Source organism: Trachemys scripta, chromosome 5, assembly GCF_013100865.1.
Source record: "Trachemys scripta elegans isolate TJP31775 chromosome 5, CAS_Tse_1.0, whole genome shotgun sequence".
Classification (NCBI taxonomy): domain Eukaryota; kingdom Metazoa; phylum Chordata; order Testudines; family Emydidae; genus Trachemys; species Trachemys scripta.
This window is the reverse complement of record NC_048302.1, coordinates 28,825,633-28,843,908: the sequence shown is the minus strand read 5'-3', so window position 1 is coordinate 28,843,908 and position 18,276 is coordinate 28,825,633.

The window sequence follows — 18,276 nt, the reverse complement described above, 5'->3', positions numbered from 1 at the left end:
TCCTCTCCCTGTTCATTAAGGCTTTTTATATGACTGTTTCTAGCAAACAGACAGAATGCTATTTATTATTACCCTTTACATATAGTATTCTAGTCAGTTTTCAACCTACATGACTGTGTTCCTATTCAAACCAATCTGAACTCATTTTCAGTTAGATTTCTTAAGGTGCTATATAAAAAACTTCATTAAATTCCAAGCATTTTATATCCACCCCAAACCCTTACTCTACTTCTGGTATTTCTATTAAAAAAAAAAAACAATACAATTTGATTTGCAAGACATGTTCCTTATTACACTTTATACAGTTGTATAGTTAATGCATTGGATTGCACCCCAGGAGACCTGGGTCCTGCTCCTGGAACTGTGTGACCTTAGACAAGACACCTGAATCTTGCTGTTCCTCAGTTCCTCATCTGTAAAATGGAGGTACTGGTTATTCCCTATTTCAACATGGTATTAGGAGATAAATCCATTAATGTTTGTCAGAGGTTCAGGTACCGTGATGATCAGTGCCATTGAAAGTCATAAGTACCAATGCTGATGTTACCTTCTAGACCTTGTCTGCGCATAGAAGCTGCAAATGGTTTCAAAACTGATTTAGTTAAGCCACTGTAAACTCTTGAGTTGACACTGTGATAGTTGAGTAGCAGAGGGGTAGCCGTGTTAGTCTGGATCTGAAAAAGCAACAAAGAGTCCTGTGGTACCTTAAAGACTAACAGATGTTTTGGAGCATAAGCTTTCGTGGGTCATGCATCTGACGAAGTGGCTATTCACCCACGAAAGCTTATGCTCCAAAACATCTGTTAGTCTTTAAGGTGCCAGAGGACTCTTTGTTGCTTGTGATAGTTGGTGCTTCCTGGAATCGTCACCTAGTGGCTAGAGGGGATTGTTCTTTTCTTAATGCAGAGGTGATTGGTAGGGGAGCCCCGGCCCTCCCACTCCACCAGGCTCCAGTTCAGAGCCTTATGAGGGTTACCAAATGCCTGGCACCCAAGAGCACCTTATGTTTGCCCTCCTTGGGCTACTTCCTACCCCCCAGTCTATTGTCCAAGTTTGGCAGTCTCTAGCAAAAAAGTAAGGACAAAAATGGGTACTAATTGCACCTTCAGTCTGCCTGGGCTCAGCAGGTAGGCTCCTCTTTTCCCAGAGAGGCTTTTGTCACATCCCTTCTCAGCAGCTCCCAGGACAGTTCTTTCTCCCTGCCTTGTCAGCCCCTTTCTGAGCTGTCTGGCTTCCTTTTAAGCTCCACTTCCATCTGGCACATGCTCTGCAGATGCAGCTAGGTGGGTGTCCAGGCTCCAAGTTGCTCTTTAACACCTTCAGTCCTACCATGGGGTTTATACACCCCATCCCAGACACCCTTATATCAAATATCAGTTTAAAACTTGTTACATCCATTTAGCTTCTACCTGCAATTTTACCAATGTAAATCAAGTTTAAACCAAAACACAAGTGCTCATACACGAATTTGCACCTGTTTAACTAAATCAGTTTATAAAACACACTGGGTAGGTGAGGTAATATCTTTTATTGGACCAACTTCTGTTGGTGAGAGACACAAGCTTTTGAGCTACACAGAGCTCTTTTTCAGATCTGTAAAAAAAAAAACCTAAAAATTGTTCCATTATGGTTACCGGGCTAGCTGGACTCTCTTCCCTCCCCCTTCTTCTGCTTTCTGAGACACCCAGCTCAGGTCTTGGGCCTCTTGCTGTTACCTGTCTGAAGGTGGAATCTTGTGATTCTTCAACTCTTAGACCAAGACCTCGGTATCCTATCCCAGGTACCAACCACTTGTCACCCTGCAGGACTGACTGAATTTTGGTCATCCATGTAGCCATGCTTGTCTGTCTCCCCCCGACTGCTTCAAAGAAATCCCCCATCTTCTGTGTGAGTTCTGAGCCCAGTTACCATAGTTTCTTTGTTGTTTCTTGAGGTGAAGTCTCTTACTGCTTCAAACTAGATTTTTCTGATCAGAGGGAGCATCCATTAGGGCTTATCTAGGAAAATGTCCCCATGATGGCTGCTCCTTTATTTAGGCTCATGAAGTCATGAGTTTTCATAACTTGCCTGATGACTGTCTCCCTGCTCTGAGTGAGGGTGTTGAATACTCTGAGTATATAGGGAGCTGAGGGGACCCCTTTTGGTCTAACCTATAACCGTAAAAGTCAAGCACATAGATCACATTTTGGATACAAATCAAAATATGCAATTACTAGACACTTGTGCTCATTTTTTGCTACATGCATCTTTAATTAAACCAATGTAACACTGGGTGTAGAACAGGCCAAAATATCAAATATCATCCTCAGTTTTTCTCTCTTTGAAAAGTGACTAAAAGGAAGATGTTTCTTTAATACTGGAGTGATGAAAACTAGTCTAATATAACAAATTATTATGGGCTGTTTGGTTCTGGATAAAGATCCATCATTATGTCTATTTTCTTTATGTAACATCAGTGCATCAATGTTATGAGTGGGTGGGTTTCAATAAAACAAGAACTAGGCCAAAAATTAAACCAAGCCTTTCACATTATCTTTCATTTCCATGGGCTTCTGAACAACCTAGTTCCTAGAGGAGAGTTCCCTTGTCCATCTGCAGTCAGGCTAGAGGAGGATGTGACTCAGTTATGCACCTGTCTTGTAATGTTAGATACACACTAAGGTAATATTAGATAAGATGGCAGATACCAGAGGCATTTACTCAGCACACCAGTGAGCATTCCTAGTTGATGTTGCTACTTCACATACCAGGATTAGTAGATGCTGACTTTTAGGCTGTAATGGCAGGCAATGTTGGGTGGTCAGGGATCTCCCATGCCAACAGGTCAGCAACAGGGGTAAATGGCTGCTGGCAGAGTCAACTGCTGTCTTCAGGGGATAATACTGGATGTAATTATGTCCAAAGTGGTCTATTTCCTTCTGGAATAGCACAAGATTTTATATGCTAAACAGATAAGAGTGGCTGTGGGCTCAATCCACCTCCCACTGAAGTCAATGGAAAGATTTCCATTAAATTGCAATGGGAATGAGATTAGGCCCCAAGAATTTAATTGCTATTGAGAGTAGCAAGCAAAAGTCTCCAATTCCCTCTATTTACTTAATATACCACATGTGGTTACATTTCTCTTTGTATTCACTATTGATGGAATCCTGGCATGACTGGCTCAATCCTGCTTTGCTAAATAGACTATAGCAAAAACATGATGTCTGGGAATTAGCTGCACATTACAATCTGACATATGCAGCTTGCAATAGGGGGTAATGTAGGTGGATGCGGATGAAGGGATCCATATGGCACACATGCGCTTTTTTTTTTTTTTAAATCATGCTGTTGCTTATGCTAGGATAAGCAGCCAAATATGTATTTTTCCCAATTGTATGTTGATATGCACATTTTTCTCATTGCTAGAAAGATATTTCCCCCTGCCTTTGAATTTCAAAATGTATTTTCAAAATGTGGCAGAGTTATCATGACGAGGGCTTATCTTTAAATGGTAAGCTATGAGAGTGACTTTATGTAGCTCTTGTTATAAGGAAAGCTGGTCATGTTATAGAGAAATATTGCTTGAAATATCGAGATATTAAACAGTCTTTTTTGTTAAGGTAACACAATAGCTGTGATGGTGCCACCCATAAGGGTTTATGGAAATATGCTTATGAATGTGTATATATCACCATCATATATATATATGCCATATGTAGCATAAAATTATGTTTATGTATATATATATATATAAACATAACTAGAACGTGTTTTATGCTACATATGCCATATAACAGATCTCTGTAAAGGTCATGATCTACTGAATCTATTAATCCTATGTGTATGCATGCATCATTTTTGTATTCGAAGTTATGAATATTAGCTGCATACTTGTTTGATTCTAAGTAGGCTGTAGTTAAGCAGTTGGTCAGCTTCCTGAGAAAAGACTATTCTCAGTAAGTGCCCAGTCAAGAAACACTTAAGCCAACAATGAACTTGGAGACATCAATCCACATCTGGGTTTTCCCAGGAATGTGGCTTGGCTGGTAAGGAACTCAGTCATGCATGGACATGTGACTTGCCCAGGTGACTCCAAAACTCCATTTTTGTAACTGGACTTTGCATAGAAGGGGGTCTCCACCCACAAGAGAAAGTATATTTAAGCCCAGGGGAGACGACTCCATTTTGTTTTCAGCTGGCAAAAGAGAGAGCCTCTCCACCCCCAAAGATACCTGAAAGAAACTGGAACAAAGGATAATGACTGCAAGGGGTGTGCAAGGGGTGGACCCAGACTAAAAGGAGATTAGTCTGTAAAAGGAAGCATTCTAGAACTGGCGAGGATTTTATCTGTATTCAGTTGGATTAGACATAGACTGGCGTGTTTTATTTTATTTCACTTGGTAATTCACTTTGTTCTGTCTGTTACTACTTGAAACCACTTAAATCATAGAATCATAGAATATCAAGGTTGGAAGGGACCTCAGGAGGTCATCTAGTTCAACCCCCTGCTCAAAGCAGGACCTAATCCCAACGAAATCATCCCAGCCAGGGCTTTTGTCAAGCCTGACCTTAAAAACCTCTAAGGAAGGAGATTCCACCACCTCCCTAGGTAACCCATTCCAGTGCTTCACCACCCTCCTAGTGAAAGTTTTTCCTAATATCCAACCTAAACCTCCCCCACTGCAACTTGAGACCATTACTCCTTGTTCTGTCATCTGGTACCACTGAGAACAGTCTAGATCCATCCTCTTTGGAACCCCCTTTCAATTAGTTGAAAGCAGCTATCAAATCCCCCCTCATTCTTCTCTTCTGCAGACTAAACAATCCCAGTTCCCTCAGCCTCTCCTCAGAAGTCATGTGCTCCAGCACCCTAATCATTTTTGTTGCCCTCCGCTGGACTCTTTCCAATTTTTCCACATCCTTCTTGTGGTGTGGGGTCCAAAACTGGACACAGTACTCCAGGTGAGGCCTCACCAATGTCAAATAGAGGGGAACGATCACGTCCCTCGATCTGCTGGCAATGCCCCTACTTATACAGCCCAAAATGCTGTTAGCCTTCTTGGCAACAAGGGCACACTGTTGACTCATATCCAGCTTCTCGTCCACTGTAACCCCTAGGACCTTTTCTACAGAACTGCTGCCTAGCCACTTGGTCCCTAGTCTGTAACAGTGAATGGGATTCTTCTGTCCTAAGTGCAGGACTCTGCACTTGTCCTTGTTGAACCTCATCAGGTTTCTTTTGGCCCAATCCTCTAATTTGTCTAGGTCCCTCTGTATCCTATCCCTACCCTCCAGCGTATCTACCACTCCTCCCTGCTTAGTGTTATCTGCAAACTTGATGAGAGTGCAGTCCACGCCATCCTCCAGATCATTAATGAAGATATTGAACAAAACTGGCCCCAGGACCGACCCTTGGGGCACTCCGCTTGAAACTGGCTGCCAACTAGACATGGAGCCATTGATCACTACCCATTGAGCCCGACAATCTAGCCAGCTTTCTATCCACCTTATAGTCCATTCATCCAGCCCATACTTCTTTAACTTGCTGGCAAGAATACTGTATTACTTTCTGTATTTAATAAAATCACTTTTTACTTATTAATTAACCCAGAGTATGTATTAATACCTGGGGGGTGAGGGGAAAACAGCTGTGCATATCTCTCTATCAGTGTTAGGGCGAACAATTTATGAGTTTACCCTATATACGCTTTATACAGGGTAAAATGGATTTATTTGGGTTTAGACCCCATTGGGAGATGGGCATCTAAGTGTTAAAGACAGGAACACTTCTGTAAGCTGCTTTCAGTTAAGTCTGCAGCTTTGGGGCAAGTAATCAGACCCTGGGTCCGTATTGGAGCAGATGGGTGTCTCTGGCTCAGCAAGACAGGGTGCTGGGGTCCCAAGCTGGCAGGGAAAGCAGAGGCAGAAGCAGTCTTGGCACATCACTTGGCAGTTCCCAAGGGGGTTTCTGTGTCACAATAGGGTCTTCAGTATATTTTTTGAAAATAGTTGGGATATTATTAATAGTATTTATTAAGAGTTGACAATAGCCACGGTGCTGTACAAGATTGAAAATAAAAATATTCCCACTCCAAAGAAGTTTTTGGAAAACCAGAGCTAGATTCTCATCTATTGTGAACTGGCATAGTTCCATTGATGTCAATGGAGCTACACTCATTTACAGGAGCTGATGATCTGGCCCAATATCTGTAACAACTGCCATCTGAGGGGGTTTTTTATGATTTGTTTTAAGCATAAACGTTTCTAGGGAAGATAATTCAACAATGCCCCAGTCCTCACATTTCAATCTTGCCAACAAGTTGGGGAGGGATAATCTCTCCTTCAAAACAATACAGGACATATAAAAAGTAGAAATAATCAAGAATTACATTTATTTTAACCTACAAATTCTTATCATATGATTTTTATCCAGCAACTTTAGGATTTTCTCACATTGGCTGTAAAGGAGAAGGTGTCACTATATTTATCTAAGGTATTTATATTCCCCTCAATCTTGTAATATAATTTATCCATACAACACCCTTGTGAAGGAAGAAAATGATTTATAACTGGGGAACTGAGGCACAGAGCAGCTAAATGACTTGCCCAAGTTCACACAGGAAGTCTGTGGAGGAGCAGATATTGAAACTCAGATTTCTGAAGTCCTAGGCTACTCCCCTAACCACTAAACCAATCTTGCATCCTTCCAAATGTAGAGTTGCTGATATTTTACAAACACTGTTAGAATTGCCATGTAGAATTCAAGAGAAGGTTAATTGTCCAAAGGGCAGGGAACACACTAATAGATAAAGGAATATTTTTTTAAACAGGCATGCATTACAGATTTATCAGTCTGTTTCCTGACTGGATTATCATAATCAATGCTAGAAAGGCTATATATTAAAAGGAATGTCAATGTATACATCTGACTGGGCTGTGTCTCCCTTTTTGAAACAGATAATGGTATACATGGGTCTCTATGCTCCCAGATATCTATGCAAGTAAAAATTGGAACTTCGGGTTGTAGAGAAAGCTTATAAATGCAGACATTTGACCCAGGAAACAAACTCATCTTCATAGATTCCACTTTCTAGCAGGAAAAATGACTCTGGCTTTAGTCATTTAGTCTATGTGGTTAAATTAAGATTAATTTGCCATAGCAAATGGTCAAATTATATCATAACATTAATATTAAGGCTGGTTGAAAATTTTCCATTGGGGGGAAAAAAAACTGTTAATTGGAAAATTGGGTTTGCTATTCAATTAAATGTTTCATGAAAATAGGCTGCTTCCCATGGAAAATTTCAACTTCTGATCAAAACACAAAACCCCCAAAATATTTTGGTTTGGTGGTTTTCAACAAAAAACTTGAGAACCCCACACAGACACCCCATTTTCCCCACAGACTCTAGTTAACATCAATATATATTCTAATATCCAGATAAGTAATTTTCTTCAACTAATCTCATAATTATCTATGTAATCCAATGTATCCAGCAGAGAAGATTTATGCCAGTATATCTTGATACACAGCTGAAATTACATACAAGTGCCCAGCCATTCCATGGCAAGGTATGATCTTGTCAGATTTCACAAGTGGACTTGGTCAGACTTGACTGGAAGACTGCCAGGAAAATAACAAAGGATCTGCAGAAAGTGGTTTTGGTGCCTAAGACAGTAGCAGATTGGGCTATTGAGCAATCATTCTCTGCTCCCCATAACCATTCATTCTTCTACATGGAGCTAGAGGGACGGGACTTAGAGACTGCAGCTGGTGGGATTTTATTTAGGACTCAAGCATAGCACTCTCAGAGTTTCTTCTCCCCTAGTCTCTGTCACAGGGTTTTTCTACTCCTGCCCAAGAGCTAATAGGAGCTGGAGAGTCTTACACCATTGTGATGGTTCTCAGGGTACTCATGACTGAGAGTCCCCTTGTTATCTCCACCCCCAGAGAGAGGAAGACTTGTTGGTGCTTAACTGGGTGTCAGTCCCCTGACATCACCAGCCTCTTAGCTACCCAAACAATCTCCTTTGGGCTATGCCAGCCTTACTTTGCTCAACAATAGGTGTATCCCAGTCCCTGAGCCCCTTCAAAGAGTTCCCCTATAGCATCCAACGCCTTTTCCATTATGCTCACAGAAATACCAAGTCTACTGACCCCAAGGGAACAGTGTACACACCAGCTTGCATGATTCAACTCAGGATCAGCACCTTGTAAAATACCACAGCACTGAGATATATGTATAGTGACAACAATAAGCTTATTATCAAAGGTTCAAGAGTCAAGAGATAGTGAGAAAGGATAATGGAAACAAAAGGGTTACATATAAAACAAAATTATAACACTTTTTGTAGAGACTAAATTTAACTCAAGAGGGTAACCATCTGTCTGAAGAAGTTAGTCTCACCCAAAAAGCCTTTGCAGAGTTTCCAGCCTGTTTTTGTGAATGTAATCGTGCTCCCTGATTACCTCCTGGGTGCAGGATAAAGGGATGTCTTCCTGGACTTCTCCTTATATTCCCCAAAGTTCATTGTCTGTACCTCAGAATCAGTCAGGATTTATTCTCTGGTGTAGCTTATTCTCTGGTGTGCTGCCTCCCCGTTGATTTCACATCTCCCCCATTGACATTCTAGGTCAATGACTTTCCATTGTATTAACTTACAATGGTTAGTTTATATACCAGAGAGACAGGTGAATAAACATCCTTTGTCTGACAGAAAATTGGTTTATCAACTCTGACTTGATACAGACTTTAGGACCATAGTTTCAGTATATTCACATAATGCCTTACATAGTATCTGTATGCGCATTTTACAATGATATTATAACCAGTGTGACCCTGGCTTTCATTTAAGATCTCACATAATATTCTTTGATGAATCAGAATCAAGATCTGGATATTTTTGTAACCTCCTTGCCAGTTAGCATTGAGGGGTTCTTAGGGTCACAACCATTCTTTCCTAATACATACTATGAGGAGAAGCCATCGTTCTTTATGCCCTGCTACCCCCAAATTGGAGGTCAAGCTGGAGAAAGCATTGCCAAAGCGGTTTCCAATCTTTCCCTCACCTCTGCCATGTTGGAAACATAAGTAGGATTTCTGCCTGGCAGCTGAAATGCCACCACCAGCTGTTTAGCAGAGCAAATAGACTGAATTTTATTAGAGCCACAGGTTTCTCACAAAGAAGCCTAATTTTGGTACATTTGTCAACACAAACATCTTGAAATCATAAAACTCATAGACTTGTAGACTTTAAGGTCGGAAGGGACCATTATGATCATCTAGTCTGACCTCCTGCACAACGCAGGCCACAGAATCTCACCCACCCACTCCTGTAACAAACCTCTAACCTATGTCTGAGTTATTGAAGTCCTCAAATCATGGTTTAAAGACCTCAAAACTATCCTTTTGTCTAGCCTGACTACCAGGCAACTTCTCCTGCTTCCCGTTAAGTATCTGCTTTTCCAAGTGCTATACTCTAAAAATGCAGAAGATGACCTAGAAAGGATTGTCTAGTGGCAGAGTACTAGGCTGGGAATTAGGAGACATGGGTAGAATTCCTGGATCAGCCATAGGCTTTTTGTGCAACCGTGGGTAAGTTACTTAGGAAACTGAGATACAGTGAAGACTGTTTAAATTAGCAGTAGAACCTCATAGGGGTGTTATGAGAATACAAGTCCATTTGTGACTGTGAAGTTGTAGACAATATTAGGGCCTTGTAAGTACTGTATCTAGGTAGGGGGAAAATGAAGATTCCTCAAGAGAAAAAGAATCTTAGAAACGAGTTTGAAATATGATTTTTCTCAGTCAAGATCTGAATAGTAAAACAGTATTTTTCTAACCAAATAAAAATGTGCCATGTCATAGACATTGTGGAGAACTGTTGCAATAAGACTGAACAAGCGAACTCAGGAGTCTGTACCACCATTAATACAAGCAGGTGACTGTATTTTCTGGGTAGTGAAAGACTCTTATCTTCCTCATGCAACAAAGCCACAACTTTATTTTATATTACACTTCCAAGGCATTGTAAAGAATGGTAACAACTTACTCCAAAATTGCAAGGAATTTAGTAAAATAGTATGTGTATTTTTATCACTGATCTTTTAAAGGAATGTCTGAGCAGGATGCAACCACTGTAGAGTTCCAGATTCACACAGATTGACCTAGAGTTTTCATTCAAACATTCTGTTAAAAGCTGCTAATTAGAAAAACAGGAGCAGAGAACAAACTTATCTGTACTGCTGTGGGAAAATGAGAGGAAAGCAAATACAGATGAATATATATCCCTCTTATAGATCTTTACTTTCTGGAAACATTAACATCTTACAGTATTGGGCCAGAAAGCACAGTTAGTGTAACTCAGTGGAACTCTATGGACTTCAGTGTAGCTTTGCTGATTCACAACCACTGATTTAGCTGGCTCAAAAAATAAAGAGAAAAAAAAAACATACATTTCTTCATTTCTCCTTTCAATATCTCACAAACCAGTTTGTCTCTGAAGAAGTTACTATCAAAATGCCACTTCAGAGAGCCACTTATTTTGAAGAAGAAAGAAATAAAAGTGCATGCTCAGAACCAATTATTTCTCAAAACAACACATTCAAATACTGCAAGAGCCCTAGGTAAAGCTAATAATGGATAGTCTGTGTGACAAAAGTATAGCTTATAGAAGAAAAACAAATGATCATGATCTCTATCTAAGCCACCAGATAATTACCTCAATGCATTGGTTAAATTAATGGGTTGTAAAAACGTGCCCCTTTGAGCACACACAAATTTGATGTGTCCACTATTTCAGCCATAATATTTCAATTGTCCACAACACCTCCTGTTAGTCAGAGAAAAACCCTACAGAAAGATCCTATTGAGCCTGGATCCTGGAAACAGTTAACCATTTGTGTATCTTTACTTATGTGAGTAGCCTATTGAATTCAGTGGGCCCAGTAACATTGAGAACAATTAAATGTGCTTAAGTGTTTGCGGCAACACGATCTAAATAATGACCTCCAGCCACTTGGATTCTGTATATTGGTTAAATTGATTAATTAAACCGTGAATTAGCAAAAATCTTTCTGCAAGAAATTATAGGTGAGGCTTCATCTAAAGTTGCCTGACACTTCCCATTATAAGAATCTATTTTCCGTTGTTTAAGTCTTTGCCAAATTGCAACTGCTCAAGCTGAAATTATCTACGCTGGGTGCCTGCCTGAGGCTACATTTTTGGAACATTTCAGCAAAGGTGGTTCAGCCATTTCTGGGATTTGCCACCTCTCAGGTGAGTGCCCTGATCACTGAGCTGTACACTAATTCTCACACTCTGGTCCATTCTAAGCTATTAAAGTGGTTGTACTTTAATAGGAGAAACTGAGGGATCCCCACATCAGAACATACCATCACCAAGTGGTTAGAACGCTCATCTGAAGGGTGGCACAGCCCTTAAATCTCTTCTCCTCGTCAAGCAAAGGGGGGTCTTGAACTGGTTGTCCTCCACATCCTAGGTGAATTCTCTAACCACTGGACTAAATGTTATAAGGAAGGCCTCCTCCCTCCCCTTCTGGCTGTTTTGTTTTCATTTAGGCAGCCTCTGAGTCCACCTACCACATGCCAGTTAGAATAAGGACCACGTAGCCTCCCTGGTTCAAATTGCCAACAGAGTTAGCCACCTTCCTGCAGCTTGATTTAGGCACTTATCTCAGAGAGGGGCAGGGCTTAGTGCCAAGAATTCTTCTGTCAACCTATTCCTGTCTGCACTGGTGGTTAGGTTGACTTAATGATGCTACTCGGGGAGTGTGGAATTTTCACACCCCTGAGTGACATAGTTAAGCCAACTTAACTTTCTACTGTACACCAGGCATTAGAGTCTTTAAATTGTGATTGGATATCATTCTAAAAAATACACTCTAGTCAACTACAAGTTATTGGGTTTTAGAGTGATCACTTAGATAGTATTGGAAATATAATCACCTTTGCTGCAGGAATTACTGGGTATAATTCCATGGCTTGTGTTATGCACAAAGTCAGACTAGATGATCATAATGGTCCCTTCTGGCCTTAAAATGTATTAATTCTTTTCAACATTATTAGAAAGTATTCAAAGACCAGTGGCACTCAGAACCTACTGGGCTCAGTCACTTTCCTTCATATGGTGATGCTCATTGCTAGCTGTTCTGCTAACATATCTGAGCAACTCCTTTATGAATCTGCAGCGGAGCAAAGTTATTTATGTAAAATTGATTAATTTTTGGCCAAAAACAATTATAGTAATGTTTCATTTTTATTGTATTAAACTTTTCATATTTATAATCATAGAACAAAGAAGTAAAAAATAACAGACTATGAAGGTCTAAAAGAGTGCTGACAACATATGGCTGTCTGAAAAATAGAAATTTTCTCCAATTATACAGACCGGGAACTCCCAAGTACATATTGCCAGATCCACAAATGGACCTAGCCATTCCAATGCTGAGCATCACAGTGCTTAGAAAATTACAGGACAACACTGCAATCCACAAAGCCTGAGTTAGGCACCTACGTTCCCTATACAATGAGTAGGAAGACATAAGTGCCTTAGAATGCAATCCACAAAAGCCAGCATGCTAGGTAGGGAGCCACCTAAGCATCATAATGGGAGATGCTTATGAGAGGAATGTGTATGCTCTGCCCTTTTCTGAGATAGGCATCTATGCACAGTTGCAGGGAGGTGCCCATCTCTGCTTGTGATCCATGAACAGGAACCCCTCTCCTGGACTCAGGTGGCTTAGGGTAGGTCTACACTGCAATTAGACACCGGAGGCTGGCCTGTGTCAGCTGACTCCAGATCACAGACTCAGACTAGAGGGCTGTTTAGTTGCTTTGTAGATATTTGGGCTCATGCTGCAGCCTGAGCTCTGGGACCCTTCCACCTTGCAGGATCTACAGCCCGGGCTCCAGCCCAAGCCCAAACATCTACTTTGCAGTTAAACAGCCCCTTCACTCGACCCCAAGTCATGATGGCGTTTAAGTCATTTCTTGCAGCGATTAGTTAGATGCCTGCCTTGCTCTGCACAAAATGGCAAGAGGAAGGAGACGTAGTACTGCTCCTGCTGCCACCTCCTCCCCCGTCCCACTTTATAACTTGCATTGGTTAGAGCACTCATCTGGGATCTGGGAGCCCCAGCTTCATTCCCCCAGACACACTTGTTGCCAGAGAGGGAGAAAGGATTGGAACAGGGCTGCCCTACCTTTCAGGAGAGTGCTCTAACCCCAAGCTATAGAGTATTCAGATCTAGGCTCCTGCACTATTACTGGTAACTACCATTATTGCTATTGTAAGGGTAAAAATGACAGAATGGTGAATCGAACTTTGAACCTCTCTAGGGCTGATTTTTTTCACAGCCCAAAACAGTTGCATTAACCTTGCATGTCTTATTCCACCCTACCCCCTTCCCCTCATGCTGCCTCTTAGATCCCTGTCTTTGCTTCTACCCCTACTCTGGACTACTGCCCTTGTTATTGTTGGGAGGGGGGAATAGCTGCTAGTGAAAGAAAAAGTGCCCAGACTACTCCATTCTCCATTCCTATTGGTTGCCTGTTCCTCCACCCCCACCCCCTGGCTCCAAAAGATGAGTTCCAAAGTGATGATTGATTTCTTCCAAGTTTTAGAAGCATTTAAATCAAAATATATAGTATTTAAAGCCAACCAAAATGTCAAAAATGTATCACACAAAGTACCAATGGCCTAAACAGTACAGTATGTAACTATTACATTTGATGATCCCATCAATTCTGGCTGGAAGGGCTGGAATTGATATCTTGTTCGGATAAAAAGTTTACGTTAGATTTAAGATTTCCTAACGCAGGCTACTTAACCCTTGTCCTACAGTTATGCATTAGATACCATTTGCAATAGCACCTTTTGCCTCTTTACAAATACTAGCCTGCCACAAATTCCTACTCTGTAACCTCCTGAGAGGATCTCATGTTGTCTAATCTCTTACGAAAACAGCTGCCAGTGTAAAACCCACCATTGTATCCCATGCTGAGGCACATTCTGGCAATGCCAATAATACTGTCTGGGTCTGGAAAAATCTGGGATAATTAGAGAAAACTCCCAGAATTCCCTTCAGCTCCCTTCACTAGGTAGGGTAGCCACTTTGGAAATTACCCCAAAACCCAGCTCTTAGCAACAATATTGGGGACTATAGCTCCAGAATATACTAGTGCATCCAGTCTTTTAGGTCGTCCACACAAAGGACCCCATAACAATTATATCAGAAGCAGCATAGAACATTTCTTTCCAAAACACTTCAAAGGACAAGTGATACACCCCACCCTTCCTTGAATTATAGCTCCCAGCAATGGTTTCCTTTTTTAAAGAATATTGCAAAGGCAGAGGCCCCAAATTTTCAAACACTTACATGGACTTCATTTTTATCCAGCTTATTTTGTAAAATGAGTTAAAAAGTATTGTGTTATGGTAATTGTGACAGGTTGGATCACAGAAACCCCTTGGGAGCTGCCACCTAATGTACCAAGACTACCTCTGCTCCTGTTTTCCCTGCCAGCTCAGGACTCCAGCACCCTGTCTCATCATTAAAATCTTTACAATTTTTTTTCCATATAATTATCACGCCGGTATACATAGAACGTCTTATTCTTTGGATAGGGAGTAGCCATGAATACCACACAACGCTTTTATGACTTGCAAAGGCACTTGTAAAGATTTTAGTGGTGACCACCATACTTGATTAACTTAATGAAGAATACATTTCTTTTCACTTGTGAGGCTTGATGAACTATGGCTATACTATTTCCATGGTGAGTCACATCATAGTGCAGAGCTCTCAGTCTATATTGATTAATATGCCATTTTACATTTCTTATGAATAAATATTCCTGCTGGCACTGACTCTATTGATACTGATTTCTTTATAGTAATTATTACTTTGTAACTCTTAATAGTGTTTAATGAAGTTATAAAGTCTATGAAAAGCAGTGTATTCTTGTGCCTTGAAGTCTTTAATAAATGTAGTTAGTATTAATTTCAGGGACAGATGAATATGAGTTAGAACAGCTGGCCTGAACATCAGATAAACCCAGGATCTGAACAGCAGCTGAAACATTTTAAAATGAGGTCTTCTCTTCTACTGGTGTTGATGATGCTGCAGGAACCAGCAGCTGTGTCAGCCTCTTGGCTGTGCAGTGAGCACCTCAAACTGGAAACCTTGTACTACACAAGCAGTGTACTCTGGGCAGTCCCTGACAACGAACATCAGTGTGAAATATTTAGGCCCCGATCCTGCAAAGATTTATTCATGAGCTTAACTTCAAGTATGTGAGTAGTCTTCTTGTTTTAATGAAGACCTCAAGACAGAAAGGGAAAGCAATAAGGAAAGTTAAGTAATGGCATTATTCAACCTGATTCCATCAAATACATACTGTAGGTCAGTTCATAAATTCATTTGTCTAGAGACTTGATTGTTATATTTATTTGGTTTGAAATGTACAGTATCAAGAGAATGAAATGTATGGCCTTGCTGCTGGTTTTCCATTACTTCTGAGCAGCTGCAGACTGCGTACATGTGTCAATTAGAGCAGAACAAAATGAGTTCAGCTGTTGAAATCGGACATCTTTTCATTCACTATCATGCAGATTGTGTGAGTTGTAGTTACTAAGTCATGTCTGAATTCATTCTTATGAAAATATCTTCACAACTAATTAGAAACAATTGATGCTTAGGTATCACAGTGACACCACTGAAATACCTAATTGGTTGATGGAATTGAGCTTATCAGTTAGTTAGTGAGGGATGGAAAGACTTTTTAAAAAGATCTTATAAATATCTCAGTTCCTTGCATATTTTTTGTTGGATGGTATATAATAGTGGTGAATATTTCATGAAGAAATGTCTAGCATCTCTGAATGACAAGAATCAAAACAAAATTAAACTATAACCATTTAGACCAGTTTCACAGCATATTGATTAAAAGAAATCTTGGTGTTGTGAGAATGAGGTACAGATGCCTTGATGAAGCTAAAAGCAGAGCATCCCAAATACTGCCCCTCCAAAAGAGAAGGGTGGGTGGGGGGGACCAAAGATAATTGGCCTTTAAACTTCTAAGGAACAAATCCTACCCCCATCTGGAGCTGTGAAAGTGAACAGGGAAAATCTGTTTTCTGCAGCAGAAATCCTGCTGGTCAGGACAGGATTTGAAAGGACAGACTTGAAGGACTCACAGCAGTGAGGAGTCTGCTGTTGCTGCTTTAAAAAGGAGTAGTCTACACCCCTGGCCAGAGTATGCCATTGCCTGCAGCATATGAATTGAATGGCTGACCATCTTGGGAACACGATAAACATGCCAGCACCTTAGCCAGCCTTCTCTTAAGTACAAGGGAGACATCCTGACCTCCTCTTTAGATGGTGGAGAAGTCATCGTCACCCTGTTACTGTCCACTTACATGGACCCTATAATCATATCATCTGAGAGCCTCACAACAACCCTGTGAGATAGTAAAGTAGTCACACCTCTTTTACAAATGGGGAATGGAGACAGATTAGAGAGCCAGATCCTTAACACCTATAACTGCCAAGCTTCTTCTAGAGTTTCAGGTGCTCAGCACATCTCAAAACTCCTGAGTGTCGTGTCCAAAGTCACAAGAAGTCTGTGACAGAGCTGGGAATTGGTCTCCCTGAGTCTCAACCCCTTGCCTTGTAGTTAACAAGACCATCCTTCTTCCAGATCAGCACAGGATAGAGAAGAAAGTCTAGCCCTGTTTTGTTTTTGTTTTTTTACATGTGTGCGCACACACACACACTCTCTCTCTCTCAAAAGAATTAGACATAGGCCAGAGCCACAAAAGTCAGATCTACATTTTAAACTCAGTATTTTTACAATGATCCCTGTAAAAGTTCAGGTTCATTTCTAATGAGAAACAAAGTAAAGTGGCCTTGGTTCTTCATATATATCCACTGGATTTACTCTAATATAACACCACTGACTTCTGATTTACTGTAGGAGGAGAATCTGGCTCATTGCTTCTATTTCACAGGAAACCAGGCACAAACTGGCAGTATAAAAAATAAAAACCAAAATCATACACAACACTTCCATTAAATACTGTACATGGTTTTTAAGATGTCAAATATTTTAGTATAAAAGGTAAATAAAAATAAAAGTTAGCACTAGCCATCGGTTAATTCCTGCATAGAGGGAGCAGGGCACGGGGAGAGGAGATGTGGGAAGATGCATTTGCTATAATCAAATGATCAGAGCCTTCTGCATTATTTGAGTACCAGATATGTTGTGGTTGCCATGGCCCTGTCACTGGGGTGGTGTTGTTTTCTTTAGTGAATGCATTCTTCTGATTGAAAAAGCTGATCTCATTTGTAAGAAGCCAGAACATAGTCCTTGGTAGAAGAAAATTTTTAGGGGCTATGATGAGTACAAGATCTTTCAGAACTCTGCCGGGGACTCCAAAAACAAATTACACCACACTCAAGAAGCTTAACAGACTGAGGCTTGGTGAGTGATTCCCAACCAGGATTTAGAAGCAGATTAGAGGGGCATTCCTTCTTGGAAACTAATTAAAATGCAATTTAGGCAGCACAGAGGAGCCTCCCACAAGACTACTAACAATGAGGCTGGACTCTGGCCAGTACAATCTATAGACTAGCTCTCCAATAGAGGAATGGACAAGGGGTACTCCAGATAGTAGGGCTGAGAGGCCATATGGGGTATGATAGCTATTCCATTGGATGGCTCCCAGGGTCAGAGTTAAAATAAGATGCATAATTTTTCTTAATTGTCCAAGTCACTGTATTTTCACCTGTTACTCTCTGCCAGACCTAGCACTGACTGCTTTTTTACTTACTAGAAGCACCTGAGTGTTTAAGGGGAACCCACTAAGAGCTGGAGTCTGTATAGCCAAGTGATTATAGCACTTAGAATCATAGAATATCAGAGTTGGAAGGGACCTCAAGAGGTCATCTAGTCCAACCCCCTGCTCAAAGCAGGACCAATTCCCAGCTAAATCATCCCAGCCAGGGCTTTGTCAAGCCGGGCCTTAAAGACCTCCAAGGAAGGAGACTCCACCACTTCCCTAGGTAATGCATTCCAGTGTTTCACCGCCCTCCTAGTGAAATAGTTTTTCCTGATATCCAACCTGGACCTCCCCCACTGCAACTTGAGACCACTGCTCCTTGTTCTGTCATCTGCCACCACTGAGAACAGCTGAGCTCCATCCTCTTTGGAACCCCCCTTCAGGTAGTTGAAGGCTGCTATCAAATCCCCCCTCATTCTTCTCTTCTGGA